Source organism: Lissotriton helveticus, chromosome 2_2 (genome assembly GCF_964261635.1).
Source record: "Lissotriton helveticus chromosome 2_2, aLisHel1.1, whole genome shotgun sequence".
Taxonomy (NCBI): domain Eukaryota; kingdom Metazoa; phylum Chordata; class Amphibia; order Caudata; family Salamandridae; genus Lissotriton; species Lissotriton helveticus.
The window spans coordinates 321,986,666-322,012,722 of NC_136060.1; the positions used below are offsets into that span (position 1 = coordinate 321,986,666).

The 26,057-nt window shown below is 43.8% G+C and overlaps 1 protein-coding gene and 1 long non-coding RNA gene across 2 annotated transcripts in view; one reads left to right on the forward strand and one right to left on the reverse strand.

Annotated features, from left to right (window-relative positions):
* The window catches only part of SLC2A9 (solute carrier family 2 member 9), a 2,336,117-nt gene that overhangs the window by 96,225 nt on the left and 2,213,835 nt on the right, over positions 1–26,057 (forward strand). The window lies entirely within an intron of this gene.
* Positions 6,964–26,057, reverse strand: part of LOC144821436 (uncharacterized) — a 310,881-nt gene continuing 291,787 nt past the window's right edge. The window contains exon 3 of the long non-coding RNA XR_013608350.1: positions 6,964–7,165. This is a non-coding gene — a long non-coding RNA (uncharacterized LOC144821436). The remainder of the gene's footprint in view (positions 7,166–26,057) is intronic.

Sequence of the window (26,057 nt, forward strand, 5' to 3'; positions counted from 1 at the left end):
ATTTCCCCTACTTATCGTTCTCTGAACTAGCTATCAACTGCTCAAAACCTAAATAAGAGATGGGATCTCTTTCGTAATTAGTTTTTACATAAAGACAGCTAGGAAAAGATGAGGAAATGTGAATAACTGTTTGTTTTGGATTTTAAATACATAAGTCTGTGTGTTTTTTATATATCTTTAAGCAACTGTGATGTATTGACAGAAAAGGAATGTTTGTATTCTTTCCTTGATGTTTAAATTTAATATGAAGTGAAAACTGTGAAATATAATGACTTTTCCGTAAAAAATATTTTTCTTATATATGTGTTTCAGTGCAAACTTGTGGCTCCTGAAGAAGGCGCCTGCTGAAACGCCGAAACGCGCGTCGAAAGACTATTGTTTGCCACCCACTGTGAAATGGTTTATTTTAAGCAGAGGCAATGCTGCTTGCCACTTATTGTGAATTTATGTAAATATAGTATATTATTTGTGTTATTATTTTTAGGATAATTGTTCAAGAATTGCGTTTTTTAATTTAATTATTGTGAAGTTATTAATTCTGCGAAATATGTATGTTTCCTGGCTTTTTTAAATCAATTGTTTAATAAACGAAATAGATGCTTTTTATCTGATTAAATGTGTTAGTTAATTTTTTCAATTTAAGACTTTTCCTAGCTAGCTGTCTTATTTACGTTACTATACGCATAGTGTATTGGTGCTCAGACACAGTAGTGACATCCGTGGTGCGTATGTTTTGCAGCAATTGCATGTTGGTGCCATTAGCGGAGTCAGCGTTAGCACCCATGTCCGCCAGGTGGACATACCAGTTGATTTGTAGTTGAGGGTTCCAGGACATGCCGTTGAGGTCTGTGGTCCCATGGCATGACATGTGTGGTGGTCTGCATGCACTTGCCCTGTTTGTATGATGTACATGTTTCACAGGCACCCCCGGTTCTTTGATATGAGGATGTCTGGTAGGGGTGGTTCGTCTGCAGGATGGGTGCTACATGTCAATCGACTGTAAGGAAAGGTGTGAATTTGTAACCTTCAGTACGTGAGTAGGGCACTTAGGTTAACATCTCTTCCCTCTCTTCCAGATTTAGCCGAGGGCACTGACACACAGACGACGGAGATGAGTGGTGGCAATGCATCCGGATCTGAGATGACACAAACGCAGACTGACACTGAAGGGGGCAGCCCCGGAGAGGGGGACAGAACTGTCCCTGAGGACTCACATGTGGAGACACCATCGTACTCATCCTCAGACAGTGGTGGTGAGTCAGCACTGTTGTCACAGACAGGGAGTGGGCAATCAACACCTTCAGTCGGTACACAGCACACAGGGCCCACACTGCCACCAATCGCAACAAGTACTGCTCGTGCTCGCCAGAGTAGGGGGAGCAGAGTTGCCTTCGGCGCAGGCACCGCTGCCCCTGCCCCTGTGCCACAAAGTGCACTTTGTGCTGAGGCTGTTGATCTGCTGCGACAGCTGTCTGTAGGGCAGACCAACATGATCAATGCATTCCAAGACCACGATAGGAAGTTGGTGCAGGTGGTAGCATTCATGGAGGGGATGCATGGCGATGTTGCTGGTCTCCACAGAACAGTTCAGTCATTAGCAAACACTGTGTCTTCAGCCATTCTTCAGTCGCATGGACAGGGTGCTGCTTCTGTTCCCCCATCCACACCACTAGATGTCTCAGGGGAGAGTGAAATTTCAGACCAGGCGTCATTTTCGGGGTATTGCACTAGAAGCAGCCACAGGCAGCAAGGCAGGGCACGGAGGGCACGAACACCATCCCCTAGGACAGGGAAATCTTTCATCCATCACGACATGAGCTACACTGGAGTTGACACACAGGATCCATAAGGGGTGTTGGGGGAAAGTGATTCACATGTAACAGACGCGTCCCCCTCAAAAGGTACTCCCAAGGCAAGGGCACCTCCCAAGTCCAGGGACACTCCCAAGGACAAGGACACTACAAAGGAAAGGGCACCTCCCAAGGCCATGGACACTCCCAAGGACAAGGACACTACAAAGGAAAGGGCACCTCCCAAGGCCAGGGACAATCCCAAGGACAAGGACTCTACACAGGAAAGGGCACCTCCCAAGAGCAGGGACACTCCCAAGGACAAGGACGGTTCAAAGGAAAGGGCACCTCCCAAGTCCAGGGACACTCCCAAGGACAAGGACACTACAAAGGAAAGGGCACCTCCCAAGGCCATGGACACTCCCAAGGACAAGGACACTACAAAGGAAAGGGCACCTCCCAAGGCCAGGGACAATCCCAAGGACAAGGACTCTACACAGGAAAGGGCACCTCCCAAGAGCAGGGACACTCCCAAGGACAAGGACGCTTCAAAGGAAAGGGCACCTCCCAGGAGCAGGGACACTCCCAAGGACAAGGACGCTTCAAAGGAAAGGGCACCTCCCAGGAGCAGGGACACTCCCAAGGACAAGGACGCTTCAAAGAAAAGGGCAACTCCCAAGAGCAGGGACACTCCCAAGGACACTACAAAGGAAAGGGCACCTCCCAAGAGCAGGGACACTCCCAAGGACAAAGCCGCTTCAAAGGAAAGGGCACCTCCCAAGAGCAGGGACACTCCCAAGGACAAGGACACTTCAAAGGACAGGTACACTACAATGGACAAGTCTGCTCCCAGGGACAGGGCACCACCCAGGGATCAGGGACATTCCAGAGACAGGACACCTCCTACATCCAAGGCACTTCCCAGGGCCAAGGGTTCTCCCATGGACACGAGCTCCATCAAGGACAGGCATACATCACCCCTGGCTGCCCTGAGGCTGATGTTGTTGAAGGAACGTAAAACACATGTGTCAGCGGTGGAGTCCCCACATACCTCAACTCCCATCCACACCTCGCAGAAGCAGAATAAGGAGTACACTGTTGTTGCCTCCCCCATTACACATGATGCAGAGGGCAGAAGGCAGGGCCACAGCAAACGTCAAGCAGGGTCCAGCACGTCCCCAGAGAGCAGACCACCACAAGGACATGATCCTTCTTTGATGTCTGATGAGGCCACAACACTTACCAGTCCAGTCATGTCCAGGGTGCCCCTACATTTCACAAAGAAACGGAGACACACACCAGTGAGACCTGACCACCCCAATGTCGCTCCAGTACAGCTGTCCCCAGCTCCCAGAGCCACCCTGCCTCCTGGCCCATACTGTGGCTCATCATTTCAGTGGTCCTATTGGGTCAGCTGCCGTTCACTCTCATGTGTCAGATAGTGGCACTGTTTCTGTTGTTCGCTGTCATGCATCATGTAGTAGCACTGTGTCAGTTGTGCCCTCTCCTGTTTCAGGAACTGGCACTGTGTGTGTCAGCCACTCTCATATGTCAGATGCTGGCATGGTATTTGTTGGTCAGTGTACAGGGACATGTCCTGGCAGTGTGTCAGGGTCTATGGCTCATGTGTCAGTCACTAGAGCTGTGGCTGTGTCTCATACTCCTGTTTCTGGTGCTGGCAATGTGTCTGGGTCTATGGCTCATGTGTCAGTCACTAGAGCTGTGGCTGTGTCTCACACTCCTGTTTCTGGTGCTGGCAATGTGTCTGGGTCTATGGCTCATGTGTCAGTCACTAGAGCTGTGACTGTGTGTCACACTCCTGTTTCTGGTGCTGGCAGTGTGTCTGGGTCTATGGCTCATGTGTCAGTCACTAGAGCTGTGGCTGTGTCTCACACTCCTGTTTCTGGTGCTGGCAGTATGTCTGGGTCTATGGCTCATGTGTCAGTCACTAGAGCTGTGGCTGTGTGTCACACTCCTGTATCTGGTGCTGGCAGTGTGTCCGAGGCGACTAGTTCAAGCAGTCCACCAGATTCTGTGCTGTGAGGTGTAGCTCCCATCACTCACATGTAATTTGACTTTGTGTCTCGATTGTCCATTGTAACCACCCTTGCATTGTTATTGACCTTGGGCCGGGGCGCTTGACCCACGTACTAGTGTTGCCTCTGATGTACCTGTGCCTTGCCATGGACTGTTGATGCACTTAACCCCTCTCACGTGCTGCCTCTGATGTACCAGTGCCTTGCCATGGACTGTTGATGCACTTAGCCCCTCTCATGTGCTGCCTCTGATGTACCTGCTATGTTCTCTGCCATGGACTGTTGATGCACTGAGCCCCTCTCACTTGCAGCCTCTGATGTACCAGTGCCTTGCCATGGACTGTTGATGCACTGAGCCCCTCTCACGTGCTGCCTCTGATGTACATGTGCCTTGCCATGGACTGTTGATGCACTTAGCCCCTCTCATGTGCTGCCTCTGATGTACCTGCTATGTTCTCTGCCATTGACTGTTGATGCACTTAGCCCCTCTCATGTGCTGCCTCTGAAGTACCTGCTATGTTCTCTGCCATGGACTGTTGATGCACTTAGCCCCTCTCATGTGCTGCCTCTGATGTACCTGCTCTGTTGTACACACTGCCCTGTTGCTGTTCTGATAATGCATGTTCTACCCAGTGCCCATGCTCTTGGGTAGTATACGATTATACCCCTATTATGTTTAATAAGGCAAGTTAATCATGTGTCGTGGTTTGTCATTCCTGGTTGTGTACTTGAATTGTTGATATATTGGTGCGATCGTAAATGCAGTTTCTCAAACATGACACTCCCCCTCCCTACGTCACAGCCCTGGCAGGTATTCCCCTGCGGACAGCAATTGGTGTATTGGCGTACCTGCGTCGTCGTCAGCGATGGGCCATGACTTGCTGGTGGTGGAGCACGAAGAGTATCGGAAATGCATGTAGCGCTGGGTCCATGACGGCGATGTGCTTGTGGTGGGTATCTCTGCAATGTGTTGTATCTCCGCTGTGGTGATTCCGCCGTGTTCAGGCAGGTTGTTTTTCCGCAGCGATTTGATGTGTGTTTTCCGCCATCGTGATTTGGAGGATGGTCGAAGACGTCATTCCGTACGGCGGTGTCTCTGGATTGGTTACGTCCGCCGTGGGGTGGGGTGTACATCCGCGGCGGTGCGTGCTTTTCCGCCGCGTATGGACATTTGACAGTGTTTCCCATCCTAATATGGCGGACGGAGTGCCCGCGGCAGGTGGACTGAAAAAAGGCATTTTCCGCCTACTCCAGGCCGGCGGTCGTCCTTCCGTCCGCCTTTGTAATCGACCCCTTAGTGTGTTATTTGAAGTGTGTCTCCTTACAACTGAGCAAATATAATTTTGTTGCTGTCTAATGGTAGCTATCTAATTTTAGATTATCAAGGTTGCTGCGGGATGAAACCCGGTGACCTGTATGTGGTCACTGTTTCCAAAATAGTCACTTGCTGTATGCACATTCTGTATCCTCCCACATTCACTATCGGAGAAGTTACTTTGACAGAACTTCAGGCCCTTCTCACTGCTACCTTTTGCCGCCAAAGTCATTGAAACGACCGTCAACATCCAGCTAGCACACTTCGTAGAAAGCAACAGCATCCTAGAGACCTTTGAATCCGGATTCAGCAGAAACCACACATCGAGACCCCCCTCATTGCCCCCACTGACATCATCGTTGCTCTCCTCAATCAAGGCCACATGGCAGCCCTCATCCCCCTGGACCTATCAGCAGCTTTCAACACCGTCTCACACCACACACTAGCCACCAAGCTCCACAACATCAGCATCTGAGGAATTGACTTAGACTGGATATGATCTTTCCTATCAAGCAGAACACTGAGAATAAAACTCCCGCCCTTCCTCTCAGTACTGGCAGAGATCAGATGTAGAGTACCCCAAGGATCCTCCCTCAGCCTCACACTCTTCAACGTCTACATGGCCCCCTCACAACCATTATCAAAAACGACAGACTCAACATTGTCTCAGATGCCGTTGTCACCCAGCTTATCATTTCCCTCACCAAGGAATCCAACACCACTAGGTTCAATTTCTAAGAAGGGATGAAAGCAGACGTGACTTGGATGAGCAAGAGCTGCCTGAAGCTCTACTCAGAGAAAACAGATGTCCTCGTACTCAGCTCTACCCCCTCTGCATGGGGCAACACCTGGTGGCGCCCTCACCCTCGGAAACACAACCACCGCAATGGGCCATGTACGCAACCTCGGCAACATACTCGACTCTTCACTCACCATGAATCACCAGATCAACGCCATATCCTCTGCATGCTTCAACACCCTCTGCATACTCCGCAAGACATTCAAGTGGATACCCTCCGACTCCAGGAAAACGTCACCCACATACTCATCACCAGCAGACTGGACTACGGAAATGCTCTCTAACCCGGAATCAGCAAAAACTTCTCCACAAACTCCAGACCATCCAGAATGCCACATCCAGACTTATCTTCGACGTCCCACGAAATGACCGCATCACCCAACACCTCTGCAACCGCCACTGGCTCCCCGACAAAAGAAGAAGAACCTTCAAACTGCTCACACACACTCCACAACACTGGACCCCAATACCTCAATGACCGAATCTCCTTCCACGCCCTCAAGAAAAACCTCCACTCACCTGAAATTGTCCTAGCCACTGTCCCTGGTGTCTAGAGGACCAGAGCAGGGGGAAGGTCCTTCCCCTACCTCACAGCCCAGACCCGGGACCATAGCAGGTGGAAGGTCCTTCTCCTACCTCACAGCCAAGACCTGGAACAAACTCCCCTTGCAACTCCAACGAAGCCTGACACTGCACCAATTTAAAAAGGACCTCAAGCCCTGGCTCTTCGAAAGACCCCAACAGAGCTGCTCACACCTCCTCTCCCAGCGCCTTGAGACCCTCATGGGTGATTAGTGCACTCTACGAAACCCTGATTGATTGATTGAAGGTAGGCAGAGGTAAAAGTGGATAACTCCTTACTCTCTATTTGTGGTAGTGTGGGTGAACAGTAAGGCTTTATCAGAGGGTAGTGCTAAGCATTTGTTGTACAGACTCAGGCAATAAATGATGTCACACACTCAAAGACTTGAACTCAGTCTAATCTGTATAAAAATATTATTTAGCTATATTTTATTTTCTGAAACTAAGCCAGGCCTGGTACAGGTAGTATATATATTTTTTGTAGGAATAATGCAGGTAAATACAGTTTGAATGCAGTTGAATGCAATTGGTTTGGTTACAGGTGAGGCTTTTGTTCATACTTTTCAGTTACTATTGAGATTACTTTGTACGTTACTTCTTCTTCCACAGCAAGGTATCTCTCCATACCCTGCTGGTATATTTCCTAGGAGGAAGGAAAAGAGATAATAAGCTTTGTGTTACAGTTGTAGTTTTGCAGTATTACTCACAATACACAATTTGTCCTGAAAGAACAGAACTGGGTTTAGGGATCCATGAGTAGGATTCGGTCATTGATTGATTGAAAAAGTCAGTAAGGCTAGGCCACTCAAAATACAAAACACCATTCCAATCGCTAGTACTGACCTTATTACTACACACCTTTGTTTTTTTTGCACCCACTGTACTTAATAGGCGTGATCTGCGTACATTTTTTCATACTTCAGCCATAGCAAAAATGATTTCAATGTATCAAATTGCATTAAACACCTAAAAAAAATGAACCTAACACAAATATGCATTACAAAACATATCTCCCACGCCACAAAAAACAAATTCAATTACAATCATGTACATTACAAAACATCATATACCTTATGACCAACAAGTAAGAAAGTTCTGAATTTGAATGCCTAAGTGGAAATACTCTTTGTCATCATCTACCACATGAATGTAAGCTCCTCCATACTGGGCTTATCAGCCTCACGGTGATGAGCTGATTGGAAATAAAGGAGTGATATTTAGTGCCATCTACCATAGGTCCCAACACTCAATATTATTGTGCACTCATTGGCTGAATGTGTGTCAATCTGTTTTGAACCATTATTATTTTGAGGTTCTCTTCAGGACTCGTGGCTGACATCAACTCGCTTCCATTACTTCAAAGAACACAATGACTTTGGCATTGCGCACCCGGACTCGCATGTTTTCGAACCTTATTGCTTTGCTTTATGTTGCTCAAGAAGTTATGTTTATTTGATTTACCTTCTTTCTTGTACTATATAATTAACCTCATCTATTGTAAAGCGCTCTGATATCAGTAAGGGTCTTGTTTGCGCTCTATAAAACATTCAAAATAAAATAAATAAATAAACTTTAAAAAAAGCCTACCCAATTGTTTGACCACTTCCGTAGTTATCAACTTGTTTCATCCATGATCGCACTGAATGTCACAGGTATTGGAATCCTACTACCTCTTTTGGATGTCAGTATTTGTTTTCTTCCTTCGTTATGGACTGCTGGCAAGGGATTAGGATGGCTGCATATCTGCTTTGTTGCTGGATGTTTGTTTGGAGGTTATGAAATTGGCATTTACAAAATAGTATTGTTAAATCCAACTTTACCAGTAAAGAGTATTTATGAATAGCTTTCCAAAGATATCAAATATGATATCCTTTTTAATTAGGAATTACATGTTTAAAGTGTATTAAGGAATCTCTAATGTTAACACATCAGAGGGGGTTGGTCGCACAGCAGTGAAAATCAAATAGTCTGTTTGTCACTACCAGGACATGCAAAACATAAAGGTACATGTCCCCATAGGGATACCTTAGGCCTACCTTAGGGGTGACCTGTGTGTAATAAAAGGGGAGTTTAAGGCTTGGTAAGTAGTTTTACATGCCAAGTAGAAGTGGCAGTAAGCAGCACACCCAGGCACTGCAATGGCAAACTTGGGAAAGGTTTGAGACTACTTGTGTGGGTGGCGCAATATGTGCTACAGTTCCACTATTAGCATATCGGTTACAGGCCCTGGGTATATAGTATATCACCTTACAAGGGGTTTATAAGCAAATTAAATATGCTAATAGTTTATACACAAATGTTACCATGTTTAGGGGAGAGGGAAGCTAGTAAGAGGTTTGTTAGAATACCACCTTAAGGATGACAGGTCTAACAGTGGAGTTTATAAGTGGCAAGGGTTTTTAGGGCTCAGACATGGGTTGAGTTTTGGTAGGTGAGGTTTTTTTCGGTTCATGGATGAGGGAAGATTATGGGTGATGAGGGTGTTTAGGGTTTGGGATGGGTGTTGAGGTTTTTTAGGTTTTATGGATGGATAGAGTTTAGAACTTGTGAGTGTTTTAGGTTTCAGTAATGGGTTGCATTTCTGGGCGTTGAAGGATTTTTAGTGTTCACGAATGGGTGGAGTTTAGGGTGGTTTAAGGGTTTAACGATAGGTATAGTTAATGCATAGAAAAAGTTTTTAGGGTTAAGGGATGCTGGGGCTCAGTGGTAGTGAGGGATTTTAGTGGTCATAAATGGGTGGGTTTCTGGGGTGGTGTAGTCTTCTTTTAGGGTTCAGATATGAGTGCTGATTAGGGGTAGTGCAGGTTTTTACGGGATCTGGAATGTGTGGGGTTAAAATGCCGGAAAGGGTTTTTACAGTTCAGGAATGGGTGGAGGTGAGTGGTAGTGATTGGTTTTAGATTAGGAGCTAGGTAGATTTTAGTAGTGAAAAAGACTTCAAGAGTTCAGGGATGTGGAGCTTAGGAGTCAGGGATGGGTATATTTTATGGGTGGGAGCATTTTTAGTGTGCAGAGATAGATGGTGTTTAGGGTGGGAATGGGATCAGTGAATTAAAAGCATCCAAAGTAATTGCTTGATAATGTGAAATATATACATCAGAAAAAATGTCCACTGACATAAAGATTTGAAAAAAATAGGTTCGACAACATTTTTTCTGGAAGACCTGCAACCACTTTATTTACACCTTAAAAACTAAGGGGCAGACTCACAAGCCACTTGCACCTCTTTTATGCCGCCGTTGCGACACTTTGGTGATGCAGCAGCGGCGCAAAACATGCGCCATGGTGCGGGATATTTACAAAATGACGCATCTAGGAGATGCGTCACGTTGTAAAGCCCTGCACCGGAAGGAGGCGTTCCTGCACGGGGGGGGCATTCCAGCGCAGGAACACCTCCTAAAAGTGGCTGAGTGAAATTTACAAGATTTCACTCAGTCACTTTTCTGCCCATGCTGCGTCAAAACCCTGCGCCTGCCTTGAAGGAGGCGTAAGGATTGACACAGCATTGGACAGATAGGGCCCCCCAGAGCATTGCTGGAGCTGCGTCACGCTTGCGATGCAACTCCAGCAATGCGCCGCCTTTACGGCACAGATGCGTGACGCATCTGTGCCGTTTTTGACCCATGGTGCATTGTAAATGCTGCGCACAATGGTGGCGGAGCTGCGGCGCACAATAAGTGGCGCATCCCTGCTAATATGCAGGGATGCTCCACTTATTGTAAATCTGCCCCTAAGTATCCAGAAGTCAAATTTGAAAAAAATAAATAAATACCATTCATTTAGAACATTTCTAATAAATTGTTAAATTAAATAGTTTATCAGTAATTGTATTTCATTAAGTTGTTTTTCTATGAAATCACATACAACTGTTAACCTTGCTAAAGATTTTTCTAACTGGGAACAATTTGGGATCCATTGTCTACAATAACCTACTATTCCCAGAAACATCCAAACCTCCCTTTGGGTGGTCCGGGGATTCAATTTCAGAATGGATGCACTAGTATACAGTTTACAATCCTATTTTGACTTGGATCCCAATGAAAGGTCATCTATATACTACATGGCAATATCCAACCTTCCAAATTGTTTTTTAAAATATGGGAGAAAATCAAAGGACTCTCCTTATACCATTGTAGGATTCCACACCACATAAATACTTTACTCAAAAATTTAAATTCAAAGAGGAACTGTGAATCCTCGTGCAATAATATAAAAAAGAATGTTTGGCACAAGTCAGTGACTGTGTACCATCCTGCCTCGGCTGGATCTTGGAAAAAGAATACTGCTGGATTCGGTAACAGAACAATAAGGAACCACAATTTTATTAATCTTTCAAAGGTTTAGTTTAAGTCTCCATTTTCCTCTCGGTTTATTAATTTCTATAACAGGAGAATTGCATAAACTGCTAACAACATCTGCAAGGATTACCTGATCATTCATATTCTCTATTGCAGGTTTAAATCCCTCTTCTGCCTCTTTTAAAAAATCTATTTCTATGAAATATTGCATCTGGTTTTATCCGTATCTTTGTTGGCTCTGTTGTTTCTATTAATCCTATTTCTGTTCCTGGAAAATCCCAGACTTTTTCTCTAACTGTGAGTCTGAAATCAGGAGGGAGATTTTTTTTTTCTAAAATCTGGGTATATATCAACTTTGGAATATTCTGTGCTGATTTTAAAAAGTGAATCCTCATCTTGTGTTTCCACTCCAAAGTAGATAACACAGTTCATTTTGGAAGAAGATCCCTTCCAAACAAGTTCATTGGACTTGAATCACATAGAATAAACAGATGTTTATTGTGCATCTGTCCTATCCTGACTGTCACACCCACTAACATATGATTGACAATTTGTGTGTTACTAATCCCTATTTTCTCAAGAGGGGTAGGTTTGGACTTCCGCAGACTGAACTTTAGAATGGATAGCCCCGTATCAATTAAAAAATCTAATGGGATGACCATTGACTTCTCCATCAATATATGGGCAATATTGATCAACCTCTAAGACCGCTGTAAGTAAGCAATCTTACTCCCCTCTCAAGCGCCATAATTGCCAGGGCTGCCAATTTATCATTGATGGTCATGGTTTTTCTGTGAATAACTCAGGTTATATGGCACTTTATTTCTCATATTGTGCTGTAGTACTGGGGCCAAGAATTGTATGTTCTTTTTCAAATATCGTCCCAAATTCAGAATTGTGACATTGTATTTTGTTTTGTGCACTACTTGTGGTATATGTTGAGTTCTATATCCCCTCTTTCAATGCCCAATCCACCCACATCAATGACAAGCAGCGGTCCTTTTATAATTTTAATTGCACTAGCAAAGCGCATGGTTACACCAACTGGTGTGTCCCCGCGCTAAGGCAAAACTCTATAGGGAAGGAGGACAGAATAAAGGACCTAAACCTGAAACAGCCATGTTTTCAGTTTTTTCCGGAAGAGAGCCTCTGAAGATTCCGAGCTGAGAGAAAGAGGAAAAGCATTCCAATTTTTGGCTGCCAAATAGCTGAAAGATCGCTACCCCATTCTATCTTTTTTTCCTTTAGGGAGTCTGACCAGATAGATCCCGGTTTATCTGAGATGGCATGTGGGATTATAAGGCGTGAGTAAGCCATGCAGATAGCTCGGTCCTTTGCCCTGTAAGATACAGTGGCTAATGTATAAAGCTTTAAAAAGGACTCTTTTTGCAACCGGCAGCCAGTGCAGGTCATCGAGAGCCTTCCCCATAGAAGCTCTCCTGGGCAGCTTTAGAACTAGGTGGGCATCCGTGTCCTGGATGCATTGTAGCCTATGAAGACATTTTTTAGTTACTCCTAAGTAAAGAGCATTTCCATAGTCCAGTTGAGATGTTACCAAGGCGTGGACCAGGGTTTTTCTATCCGGGGTAGGAAGAACGTCCAGAGTTTTCCGCAACATTCTGCGAATTCTGTAGCACTTCCATGCCACCTTACTGGTCTGTGCCTTAAGCAATAGATTGGAGTTTAACCATATTCTTAGGTTTCTGACCTGTTTACTTGGAGTAGGGATCGGGCCCAATATCTGCGGCCACCATGCCGATGACCAAATGGAGGGGGATTTCCCCACCACCATAATCTCAGTTTTACTGCCATTCAATTTAAGGCAGTTGTTTGTCATCCAGGAGGCAAAGTCCTTCAAGCTCGAGGAGAATTTCATGGCTGCTCCATCAGAGGTGTGTGATTTTCATCTGCATCTGACACAATGGAGATGCCCTGTCATTCCACGATCTCTGCCAGGGGTATGACATACAGATTAAAAAGGGTAGGGCTCTAGATGGAGCCCTGAGGGACCCGCTGCGGCAGAGCTATGCTTTTGGAAATATGTGGACGCTGTGACACCTGGAAGCTCCTATCCAGCAGAAAGGAAGCCATCCATTTAAGTGCGACATTATCCAACCCTCCTACTCTGAGACGTTTTAAAAGTATACAGTGGGATAAGGGCTCCATTGGCTCGCCTTTTCTCTCCTTTCCAACCATGCCAATAGTTTGCCCATTTTATTCCCTAATTCATATATCCTGTGCTGGATGGCAATGTGTTAAACTTTGGTTTCTTCCCGTGCAAACGTTCTATATTCCTCACACGCTAGTGCTAAAGCTTGTGTTGTGGTGTCGTTAGTGTTTGCGGTGTGGGCTATCTCAGCTTGCTGCACTCCCTCTTCCAAGCCGTCTAGGTGTTGTTGTTGTTCACGTTTGTGACTGGTGATTAAGGACACAGCCTGACCCCCGAATCACTGATTGGTATGCCTCCCATAAAATGCTTGTTGATTTCACAGAGTGTTCGTTCTCTGCAAAGTATTGTCCAGTGGATTTCAGGAGTGCTTTACTAATCTTAGGGACCTTTAAATACCCTGGGTAGAGCGGAAAGACTCGTTTTCTACCTGAGACCTTTGATGCATATGTAAATTGTATTGGTGAGTGATCTGAGATGCCCCTTGGTAAATGTGATATGTCAATGATCCTCCCAGGGGTTATTGCTCATGTAAAGATGTAGTCAATCCTTGAGAGACTGTTGTGCACTCCGGAGTGAAAAGTGTATTGTTGCTCGGTGGGGTTTCTAACACGCCATATGTCGATTAGTCCCAGCGCCTTTATGAATTCTTTCAGAGCCTGATTAGGTCTAGTAGGGTCTCTGGGTGATCTGCGGTCTATAGTGGTATTTATTACAGCATTAAAATCCCCACCTACAATCAGCTCACCCTCCGGAAGGCCAAGCAGAAATTACTAGAGGTCTTGGAGTGCTGTCCGATGGAATGTTGGGGGGATGCAGACCGAAACCACATTATACATTCTCCCTTCCCATTGGCATGACAATGCTGCAAAGGAGCCTTGGTCTTCCGTCCACGCCCCTTTCAGAATCAGGGGCGAGCTTTTAAGGATCAATATACCCACTCCCCGGGAGCCTGAGGTAAACTCAGAGTGAGCTGCCATTTTAAACCCCCAGCGGTCTAGCGCCCTACAGGCTGTACCCACAAGATGCGACTCTTGGATCAGTGCCACTGTCGGGGCCTTACTCTTTAAGTACTGGAGAACCAGCCCCCTCTTGATCTTATCACCCAGCCCGTTTACATTCCAAGATATGACAGGAAAGGGGGGGAACCGGCAACTGCGGAGTCAGCGAGCGGGCGTTCGGATCTTCAAGTTGTGGTGATGTATCTGCCATATGTGTCTAGTACAATCTTTCTGTGTACAAAATGGTAATACAGTCTGTGTGTCCATGCATAATGCTCATTGTCTGAAAACCTTTCATGGAGAAAAATCAAAACAAATAATTTAAAACATAACCTGCCAATTCTTATGCTATCCCCAACCTTCTCCCCCCACTCGGCCTCCCTGCCCGGCGGTTCTGGAACTGCCCGCCACCCCAACTGAGCAGAGTGCTTTAAATCTCTAACTTTTCTCGTGTAGTATGGGGTGAGTCAATCCGTGACCGGACCGAGTCTCTCCGATCAGATAAGTCTGTTGGTACGGTATTATATATAGTTCGCTAGATCATACCTGTGGGGACCCTCGCCCCCCGTTCAGTGTTCTACATCAATCAGTGTTCGTTGTGACGGTCTTGCTGCGGGCAGTGTCCTTCTTCTGGTTTCCGAATCATGACAGCGGTTTATCCTTAGCGTCTTGTTTTGATGTCTCAGCCTGTCGATTTGACTCACCATGCTGTTGATTCACTGTGACCCTGTTTTGAATCATTGTGCAATCTTTTTCGGAACCCACATTTGTCTTTCAGCTAGCGTGTTGGGATTTCTCCTGTGTCTTTGATCACTTGGCAGGGCGCCATCCCTTCAGCCAGTCCTCTGCCGCTGCTGGTGTCTCGAAGAACCATGTCTTCCCTTCTGACACGACGCGCAGTTTTGCCAGGAAAAGCATTGAGTATTTCAGTTCTCTAGCACGCAGTTCCCTTTTGACTTCTGCGAAATTGCGCCTTTGTTGTGTAACCGCCATTGTGTAATCTGGTTAGAGTGTAATTTCAGAGTTGTCAACCTTTATCGGCGGAGCTATGCGTGCTGCTTGCAAAATGGCGTCACGGTCTCGAAAATTGATGATGCGCACCACAATTGGTCTTGCCCCCCGGTACTCGATGCGCTCTTTCTACCAAAAAATAGTTGGACAATCCTTGTTGCTGTAGCTGGTTATTGATTAGATCTTGTACGAAAAGATCTAGGGCCGGCCCACCTGTCTTCTCTGGCACGCCAACTAGGCGCACATTGTTACGCCGAGAGCGGCCTTCCTGGTCATCCAGTTTTGCCTTGGTCATTTTATTGTCTGCTTCCAGGCGTTGTACTTGTTGCAGCAGAGTCACTGTATCAGTGGACAGTCCAGCCGTTGTCTTCTCCACATCAACCAGCCTGTCTGACATTTTCGCGAAGTCAGCCCGTATTAAGGAAATGTCTGTGGAAATTGAGCCAATTGAGGACTTTACCATTCGCAGAGCCGCCATTACATCGTTAAGGGTTACCTCGTCTGCGACGTCTGTTTTATCTGTTGTTTGGATGGTCACCTGTGCTGTATCTGCTTGTTTGGGCTCCAATGAGTCCTTAGTATAGACATATTTGTCCATCTGGTAGCTGATTGTGTCCTGGGGCCTCTGCCTCCCATCGTGTTCCTCTTTTATGACGGAAAGGTCTTGTGAATTCGTGCAGTTGTCACCGTTGCCTGCCGTGTGAATTGTCTGTACACACGGCCTTCCGGCTTTCCTGCCCCCTTGCGCTGCTGTAAGGGGAGTTGATACCAGTGTCCTGTGTTCGTCCGTCGCTCTGGGCTGCTATACTTAAAAGCAGAGTAGTTCCCAATGTGTTGTGCTGGCCCTGCTCTGTCCATCTTGCACAGACATACCCTTAAGGGCCAGTGTGGAGATCCGATTGTTCCGTTCTATTCCGCCCTGACCTCAGCTCTCTGGCAGTGCTACCCTCAATAACGCTCACAATTTGCCCTGTGGCCCTCGGTGGTTATCGTGTCTTGACCTCTGGTGTCTGCCGGTCGTCTGGGCCCACTCCCGCCGTCCCACCAACCTCAATTGTTTAATACAGATTCATGGCCCTGCCTGCACCTTGTCCCTTGGGCCAAACTCCCATTGTTATTGTCTATAACAAGCATTTGCAATGCAATAGGTCTCGCACTTAAGAGAGTTTGAGCTGTTGGCATTGTAATTGACAATTCCTTTTATTTATGTGTTGAGACAAATGAAAGGCATTGTTATTTATAATGCCAATAGCTTAAACTCTCACAAATGCGAGACCTATTGCATTGCAAATACATTCGGCGTCCGTGCTATAAAGATATATAACAGCAGGCAGGACAAAACTATTTGAGAAAATAGTGCTTGGTGGCTGTAGTTAAAGCCTACCGAGTAACAGCCCACGTGATGGGGGTGTTCTCATGGGAGGTTACAAAATGAGACAAGACAATGCAAAGGAGGAACTACTAAGCCTATTGACCCATGAAAAACCACAGTTTACAGTGGACAATGACACAAGCCAATGAAAAATATAGGCGGAGAGTGGGAAGAGCTAAGTCCATACCTGAAAACAGCATGCCTCACAGAGCAGCAGATGCACTGTCCAGGCTCGACTTAAAAAACAACAAAAGTTGCAATGGAAAACATGAAAAGGCTGGACGATTCTGTGATTTTGGGTTGAGGACCATTCAATGATCCAAAAAGTGTGCTGAGTAGAACTCGAGCTCGCCTACAGGGGAATAAGGCAGGGAGTGCCCTGAAAGGTTAGTGTGGAGGACTTTTTTTGCTGTTTGTGGGCCTAATTTATGTTTTACAGTTGATTTCCCAGATAACAAAACAAACATTGCCTGCAGCAAGCAAAATTCCAGTTCTAAACTATTGATTAACAAACCAGTGCATTCTGGGAGTTTTACAACAAATTCAACCTCGCCAAATGTACTGTAACACAACAAATTGTAAAAGAATTTTAGACAGCCGCCTTGTCTCGACTGAAGAAGGCAACATGCTACCTGGTATAGGGTTTCTTCTATCAGACCCTCCACAGCACAGTCAGACAGGTCTGGAGGGAATTCTGTTGATGGTACGACCCGCTCCAGCCTCTGAAGAAGGGTTGTAAAGCAGAGGTAGCTCCTACAGGTCTGTCAGCCTTTCAGAGGCGCATGCCAACGGCTCTCCCTGGTATCAGGGCTCAAGTTCAGTCTATTAACGAAGAGAATTTTCCTTGTTATATACAATATTGTGTTCCCTGTGTGAATTTGGATACCTGATACAGACATCTCAGATAGTTTAGGATCAGTATTTCACACCACTTAAATTGGTGTCAGAGTATCAATGAATTGGATGTTTTCAATGTAATTTTGTTTTGCACAGTAATGTATTGTGTTTATGTGTGTTCACAAAGTGTTCAGTTCTACGAATGTATTTGTAATCCATGAATGTTTAGAATTTGGATATGACTAGACCCTTGTCATTGTCACTGACTTGAGCCCTTCCCAACCAGCCTTTCTTATGCATCGACGTTTTGCAAACTAGCCACTTTTCCCTCCTGATTAGTCTTCTACCAACACGTAACTGACCCACCACCAGCCAAACCAACCTGTCAGAGGCACCATGTCAAAAAGTGACTAAGGGGCAGATGTATCAAGGGAATTTTTAGTCGCAAACGCTGCTTTTTAGCGAATCGCAGCATTTGTGACTAAAAATGTGCAAAACGGGATGTATGTGTGGATTCGCATCACAATATTAAGGAATCGCAAATTGCGATTCCTTAAATGCTATGTATGAAGCACCCAAATTGTGCGATTTTTCATTAAGAAATCGCAAATTACCACCAACTTGAAGTTGATGGTATTTTGCGAATTCTTTCACAAATGCACTTTTTGGCATTTGTGAAGGTGCCATATGCGCACACATGTACATTTCAGGGGTGCATCAGGGTGTCCTTATGACACCCTTGCACCCTTGAAATTATACTCAATTTGCAAATTGAGAATAACTTAACATTTATTCCTATGGGCCTCCTGGCCCATAGAAATGAATGGGAAATTATTCCTTAATTGCGATTCGCAATGTGCTAATCGCAAACAAGGAATTTAAAAAAATCGCAAAAAAAATGCGAATTTCTACATACATCCCTATTTTCAAATCTCAAATAGCGATTTCTGAAAAATCGCTATTTCAGATTCGCAACGCAGGATGTTGATACATCTGCCCCCTAATTACCCTGCCGTCCACTCTCCCATCATCCCTGCTAAAATATCAGCGGCATCAAGTTACAGAATCTTGACATTTCCTTACAGACACTTCCGCCTCTGCTACCTAGGCTGTGTGTTTTGCATTAAGATTTCATGAGCTGTTACAAACTGCTTCAGTCAGCAAACCAGACAACAATCACCATTTTTGCTAAAAAAAAATAATAAAAAAAATATATAAAGTCACCTTCCTCCCGGGTTGCCAGCTCCTAATCTACAGCGGACGGCTCTCTCCGAAGCGGTTACACATTAAGGAGAGCGGAGATGCAACAGCTCGGCCTCCTCGACTTGTCACTGTCATGGTGTTTCAATAGCAACCGGGCCCTAATTCAAAAAATGTGTGCTGCGTAGTCTGTGATGGATCTGTCAATCTCGCCGTAACTGGAGAGCGCAAGATATCTGCAAAATTAACTCGGCGCTCATGACACAGCCCCCATCCTGACAGCAACGGTTCAACACCCCCACTGTACACTGAGCAAGCCTCTGATTTGGTGTAAAACAATGCAGCATTGCAGCTCTAGTGACCCATAATTACCTCCTGGCTTGCAGGCTAGCGAGGCAGCTCAGCGGGTTAATGCGACCACTTAAAAGAGGCTGCATAACCGGCATGAAAAATATTTGAGTCCCACGGGCCGACTCACACTTTCTTCATTTTAATGTAGATGAAATAGCGGGTTAACGTTCGATCAAGTTTACTGCTCAAGTGTTTCGTTTAAAATTTGCTTCACAAAATTAGGGAAATGGTGGATATATTTATTATGACAGGAATTTAATGGGCAAACATCTTTGTTTTGCTAATAAATCTGAAGCCATTTGATGAAAATATACAGTTTTACAACAAACACAACTAAACCTTTTAGTAGTCAACACGCTCACGAGTTAGGGTACTGCTCTACAGAGCACTAAGAAGGAAGGGTCTGAGATAATTACAAAATAAAAACAAGCAGTTGTGATTGTCCCGGCAGTTTCGAAAGTGAAGGGCGCCCAGCACACTGAATGTAAACAAAGCACGTCGTTGTGCCTCAAGTAGGACAAACTCAATAAAGAATATAGTGCTTACCGTGTAAGAACCAAAGTAAAAGAGCTAGAGCCATGGGAGGATACAAATGACGACATGCCCATACTAAGGAGGGTCTAACAAGCCTATTAAGGAATCAGAGGCCAGCATTTAAGCAAAAATATGGGCGGACACACAAACCAATGAAACATATGGGCGGGGCTTCTCCTCTGTTCTCTACCTACAACAGATCGCCAGAGCAGCACTTGTGCGCTGGCTTAGGCTCGACCTAAAAATGGGTCAGACGTATCGACCACCTTCCATGACGATATGCTAGCAATTAGCTCATGGATGTCTAGTCACTGCCTCAAACCAATCTCTGCTAAGACTGAAGTGATTGTGTTTGGAACCTTACTCCCTGTCTGGTCCTCTAGCTGGTGGCCGGAAGAAATGGGATCTCCACCCATTCCAGTGGCCAGGGCAAAAAACCTGGGTATCTTATTAGACAATAAGCGGAACAATAAACCCCAAGTTAACTGTTTGGTCTCCTCCTGTTCCTATTCACTCAGAATGGTAAAAAATCTTTCTCCATTTATTCCGGCGGAAGCAAGAAGGACAACAATCACTGCTTTAGTCATGTATAAATTGGACTACTGTAATAGTGTATTGATCCATACCTAGGAACAAAATCTCAATAAGCTTCAAATGGTACTGAATGCAGCTGCAAGGATTCTCTCTGGGACTCCCAAATTTAATTCTGTAACTACAGTTATAAGGAAATTGCACTGGCTGCCAATAAAAAGCCAAATAAAATTTAAATTGTGTATAGCCTATTAAGTAATACAGAATGTAGGTCCTGGATTTCTGAAATTTTCCCTGCATTTATATACTCCCGACAGACAGTTGTGAATCCTAGGGGTGAACTTGTTGACCACTCCTAGAATTTACAGAAGAAACTGGGGAGGCAGAAGCTTTGTGTCGGGAACTACCTAGCTTTGGAACAACTTACCTCTGATTTATCAGAGCCCTTCCCACTCTCATCTCTTTCAGAAAACAGCTAAAAACCTGGCTTTTCAATAACTAGGCCTTTCAAACTCAGGAGTATATAGTGCCAAGACACAATTTGGGGATACGCCTGCTTTACAAATCAACAGAACATAACCCCTTCAGAAATGCAAAAAACAAAACCCCAAACAGCATCTCTCTATGGATTTCTGACTTCACTATGTTTCTTAAATATCTGCATCAACCTCTCATAATGGACGCACTGACTCTTTAGGCTTTTGTGTCATCCCCAAAATCTTTTCCCAATTAATATACCATTCCAGAATTCATTTCTTGAAATGTTCAATCACTGCCTTATGTTTCGCCACATCCGGTGATGGTGCATTGTTAGGACCCGTGCTAGGTAGTTCCTGTGTTGGCCATCATGTAGCCATCTTACATTATAACCACAAGTGTCCTGGAATAAAATTTTCAAAAAATGAATTCAAATCTTCCACAACATCAGAGAGAGCCCTGTTGATGTATGCAACTCACCATACCATTTTGCTGGGTTGTCTTTCAAATTCCACCCTTGTCCAAGGAACACACTCCCTGTATGTCTCTCAAAGGAAACTCAGGCCGATTACTCGTTCCTACTTCCATCACTTGCTATGCTTTTCCCAGTTTTTGCCTAATTGCTCTTCATTGTTTTCTTATTTACAATTCCCTTTCTACATTTGTCTTGATATTTCTTTAAAAGTCTCAAATCCTGTGTTTTTTCAAAGAAATCTTTAATATTGGTTCTTCATGTAAAAAGTCTCATCTCTTTTATTTCATTATATGCTATAGCCATTTTATAATTTCATCCTACTAATATCAACATCTATCTGCTAATTTTTCTAATTTGTCCTGTGCTTTTATTAACAAATATATCTGCTTCTTTGATCAAATATCTCTCTCCAACAGCATGGTATGCCACTAGTCTGTTCAAGTCTGCATAGCCCTGAAGCTTTTCTCCAAATTTAGAACAGCAATACAGACTTCTATAGGCTCTGGTTCTATCACCATTGTCTCTGTAATATGCTTATTTCTACTAGTGCTAGGCACCAGGTACAGTAACTGAAGTCTCTAACGGGGCACTTGGTGAAACTCCAGTAAGAGCTTTCACGGCCACAGTATCTCCCCCTGCACCAAACCCAACAATAGTCTGGGTTGGAGTAACCTGTTCATTAGTGTACGGTGGAGGTCTTGAAATTAACAATTTTCTATAAAAAGTTTCATTATTATCATCTGTCTGATCCGTCTTCCTTCTCTTGTGGCTTAACTGTTTTGCCCTGCTCCATTTCTCTAGCTATAACAGGATACACCTTCACCCTCTTAATTTTATTCATTCTCCTCGCCTTCTTTTCACTGTTCATCTTAGATTCTTACCACCCCTAAATGATTTATTAATAGATCTTCATTTCTTCTCTCTCCTTTTCAGTTGCCATGCAATCCCATTTATTAAGCAATTCAAACTGTTTAATTCTTAGTAAAGGGCTCATGTCATACATAGTCTGTCTCAAGAATTCTAGGTGTTCCAAGATTAAAGGTATCCTTCATTGGAAACTGCAATTTTTCATCATGTGCTGCATATGTATTTAATTCAGGGATCCAGCCATACATATAATTACCCAATTTATTCCATCATTTCAAATGCTGACGTACCCTCTTTTGGTATTTTTTGCCCTCTTTAGCCTTTTCCTCATTAGTCTGTCAAAGGTCATCCTATCAAGGTGACACTATGCCAACTTACAACCAATCAGAGCACAGCTAAATAGTGCTGAAAAACCAGTCATAGTGCAGCTCCCTGGCTGAACTGCCAATCACAACTTCGGGGCCACAATAAAGCTTAGGACTCAATAAACCCTTTTTCTGTTTACCCTTGAATGGAAATTGTAATCAGTATTTCACGATACAGAGTACTCTCAACCAAGAGGAAAAAGAGAAACTCAGTTACACGGTTAATGACAGAAAATAAATAGCATGGAAATTAGCTTTATTTTTCCAAACAGTCCAAACATCCCACTAGGGAAAACGTCTGATCAGCTGGATTCTACCTCCCAAATTAATGTACTTTACTCCGTACACTCAGGGTAAGCACAGCAAGCCAAAATGTATCTCTCAGCCTGGAAAAAAGAAACTTATTAAACAGAATCCCTATCAATTTCTAAGCAGCATCTCACTCTACATACAACAATACAGGCATAGTAATAATAACTCTATATCTTGGATTTTTCTGCAAACATTTGATCACCAACCAACATTAAACTCCCAATTGAAGCATTATATTGGTTTGCAAATACAAAAAAATGCAAAAAAACAGTGACCAACACACCAATTGAAGCCCGCAATCATCATTGTGTAACCAAACCACTCACCACAGAATCAGAAATCCATCTTCACAGCAAACACTTATACACACAAATTCTTTATTTATATCTACACTCCAAACTCCTTCCAGACGACACAGTAGTACAACTTGCCACCCCAGTGGAGGATCCAGCATCAGGAAATTGACAAAACTCTCAAACTCCTTTTTCCTTTGATTTGGGCATTACATTCTCCAAAAATCTTTTGGGGGCCCGTAAAGAGGAGGTGCTTTAATGCAAACCATCTTCTACTACAAAATTTGTGGGAGACGAACCCTCAATAATTATCCGAACCCCAATAATTCATCACTCTGATATGGTAATAAATTATTTTGGCTGCTGAAATTCTTAACTGATCTTGTGGTTAGAGAGTGCACTCCTCAACAGGAAACAATCTTAGCCGAGGTGAATGGAATAACATTTTATATGCATAATGGACTGAGTTCTAGAACAAAAAGCACAAAAGAGGTTTTTCTTACAGTAAAATTAAAAGTCAATGATATAGAAAATATGCAGCTATCGCTAAAAAATTGGTCAGAGCAGAGCTATAGGGAAATAATGCAATATAATAAAACTTAGCCATTATTTTGAACCAAAAATCTCTTAGTGGACAATTCATGAAAAGTACTGACAGCTCAATAGAACATGTGAAAATGGCAAAGTATCCCCGTCTATGAAAAAATGAAATGGAAGCTCATGGAAAGCACATGTGCCAAAATAATGATCAACTCCCCTAAAATTAAAGAACTCAGATGGTTTTATAGTAAAACCACACCTTCTATTAATAGATTCTGCAAATTCAGCATAGCATGATCACAGTAAGGGTTGCATTTGACAAAACAGAACCAACTAAATAATTTGTAAAACTATGCAATTATTTATAACACAAATTAAACATTTCTTAAAAAATAGCTCATAGAACTCACACATCTTCTGCAGAACCACCAGCGGAAATCCTGAAACTGATACTTTGGGTCCATCATTGAAGCCTCATTCATCAAATCAAATCAAATAAACTTTATTCGGTTTCACATATGAGAAAACCATAAAAGTTCATCGAAATTGTATTAAAAACATGATACAATAAAATTACAATCCATGTACAATATCATAGCACTTAAAATGGGAAACCATTGGACTGCTACCCAAGTGACACTCTAACAATGAAGTGTACAAGTTGATGATAAAATGAACACCCCTTAAATTTGCACTAACCTACACAGATAGCCTTGCCATCATGAATCTGTTCTCGGGGTTTAATCCACACATGAGTAACTAGTTATCTAGGCAGGCCCTGGTTAACACCGTGGATTTCAAATAAACAACAATAAAAAAAATACAATCAGCCTTCAATAATTGCAGATACACGAGTACTGGACGAACCTCATTAAAATTCAACTTCTTTAGTAGAGGGACTAAAAAATATCTCCGGGGTACCACATAAAATTTGCAAAAGTATATAAAATGTAGCAAGTCCTGTGGAGACTCACCGTCGCAGCCGCAGCGTGCTAACACATCACCTCTACTGCACCCTTTTGGAACAGCAAGCAGGAGGTGAAAAAGGTCCAGGTGAAATAAAAAACACTCATAAGTTGATAGAGACCCCAGGAGATATGGCTCAGCAGATGGATTTGTTTTTAACATTAGAAATTTGCGGACACTTTGTTTCTGCACTTCTCGCTCATCTCTTTCTAATTTCCTTAAGCTACTGAAGGCTTCCCTAATAAACTCCACATCCTTTTTTACAAAAGATTCAGGATTGGAAAATAAATCAGGTTGCCCTAGCTCTTCAAAGTTAGCTTTAATATACTTAAGCCGTGGTATACGGGACACGTTATTGTAGTGTACTTCCTATATTCCCAATAGGCTCTGCGCATTGGAATAATATCTTCAGTAGTGTAGACGTAGGACTGAGGTTAACTAGGTCTTTTACTGACGATATTAGACTTAAGTTTTGTGTGCCAGCTAGCTCAGAGTTCACTAGAAACTTTCTCGAATAGGCGAGGAGGAGTTTAACCTCCCTGGATAGACAAGAAGGGATTTAGTTTCTGACAACCATAGAACATGACAACTTTGCTCTCCCTGATCAAGAGTATATCTCTAGAGTTGTGTGAAAACAAAAGACAGCTATTTTAATCAGTCAATACGTGCATACTTAGTTTCACCAGATTGCAGAGAAAAGGAGAGACGGGCGTTTTCAATAAAAGGTGTTATTTATTGATCAGTCTCTTTTCTCATACAAGAGAAATGAATTGCTACAATTGTAATACTGATGGTTAAGTAAAATGCATACAGTAAAAGCAGGATTATAAACTAATACTGTAAAAGCATTGATATGGTTTCTTAGCCATATGTTACTTTAAAATGGATAAAAGATATACATACATATATACATTGACTAATCGTACTCAACTGGTGCTTCTAACTACGCCTACCCCGGTGTACCTGACCTAAGCCTAATACATGGGAGGGAGTAAGTAAGTAGCAGTTTAAGTTACGTTTATTTTGCCAAGAGTCTGACTCAAGAATTCTCTGTAAGGGGTTAGTCAGTTCAGTACCTGGGATTTAGAAGGCAGGAGGGCTGGTATCTCTTTCTCAGGACTCGGTATCCCAGTTACCCGCGAGGGCAAGCTGGAAACGCTGGAGGCTGGAATCCTCGGCAAGAGGAAAGGCAGCGTTTTTCCTCAGCGCGTCAAAAGGGGAGGGGCAGCGTCCGTTGGCTCTCGCATCAGCTGGGCTCTCCGGCAAGTAGTACCTGCTCCAAGCTCATCACCACCGTGTGTTTACTTAGGGCAGTGTCGGTATATTTATACCTGAGAGGTGCCGGGTTTGACGTAAGGATGGACATAAGACGTCAATTAAGAACTGGTCGTTCTTACATTCTTTACAGGAGTTCTCGAACGAAATCAAAACAATAGCAGCGGGGATTTCCCAGGTTTGCTGGAGGCTAGGTTTGTTTAGAGAACTCGGTGTGCTTTCTAGGGGGCTGGAGGAATAGTGCTTGCTTAATGTGACAGCATGCGCTATGACTAATTTATGAAACTGGTTTCTGTGCCGTTGTATGGATATTAGTGATTTATAACCGGACAAGGGTCAGAAATTGGAGTATCGATACAGGTCCCTATATAAACACACTACACCCACTCCACGAATTCATGTCCATATTTACTAACCTAATCAATAGTAAACATAACTAATAGTGCATGTGTATACCGAACCACCCAAAATACATTTTTTGCATTTGAAAATAGGCATATTCGAAAGACACGAAAATGAGTATAGGTACTGTATGCATTCAAGCAGTGTAACCAAAAAAAAAGGATGCGCATTTTATCTCAGCATGAAAGATTTGCGAAAATAACACATGAAATGGCTCTTAATAAATACATTTACTCGTAAATATGCTAGAGGCTGAGGTAA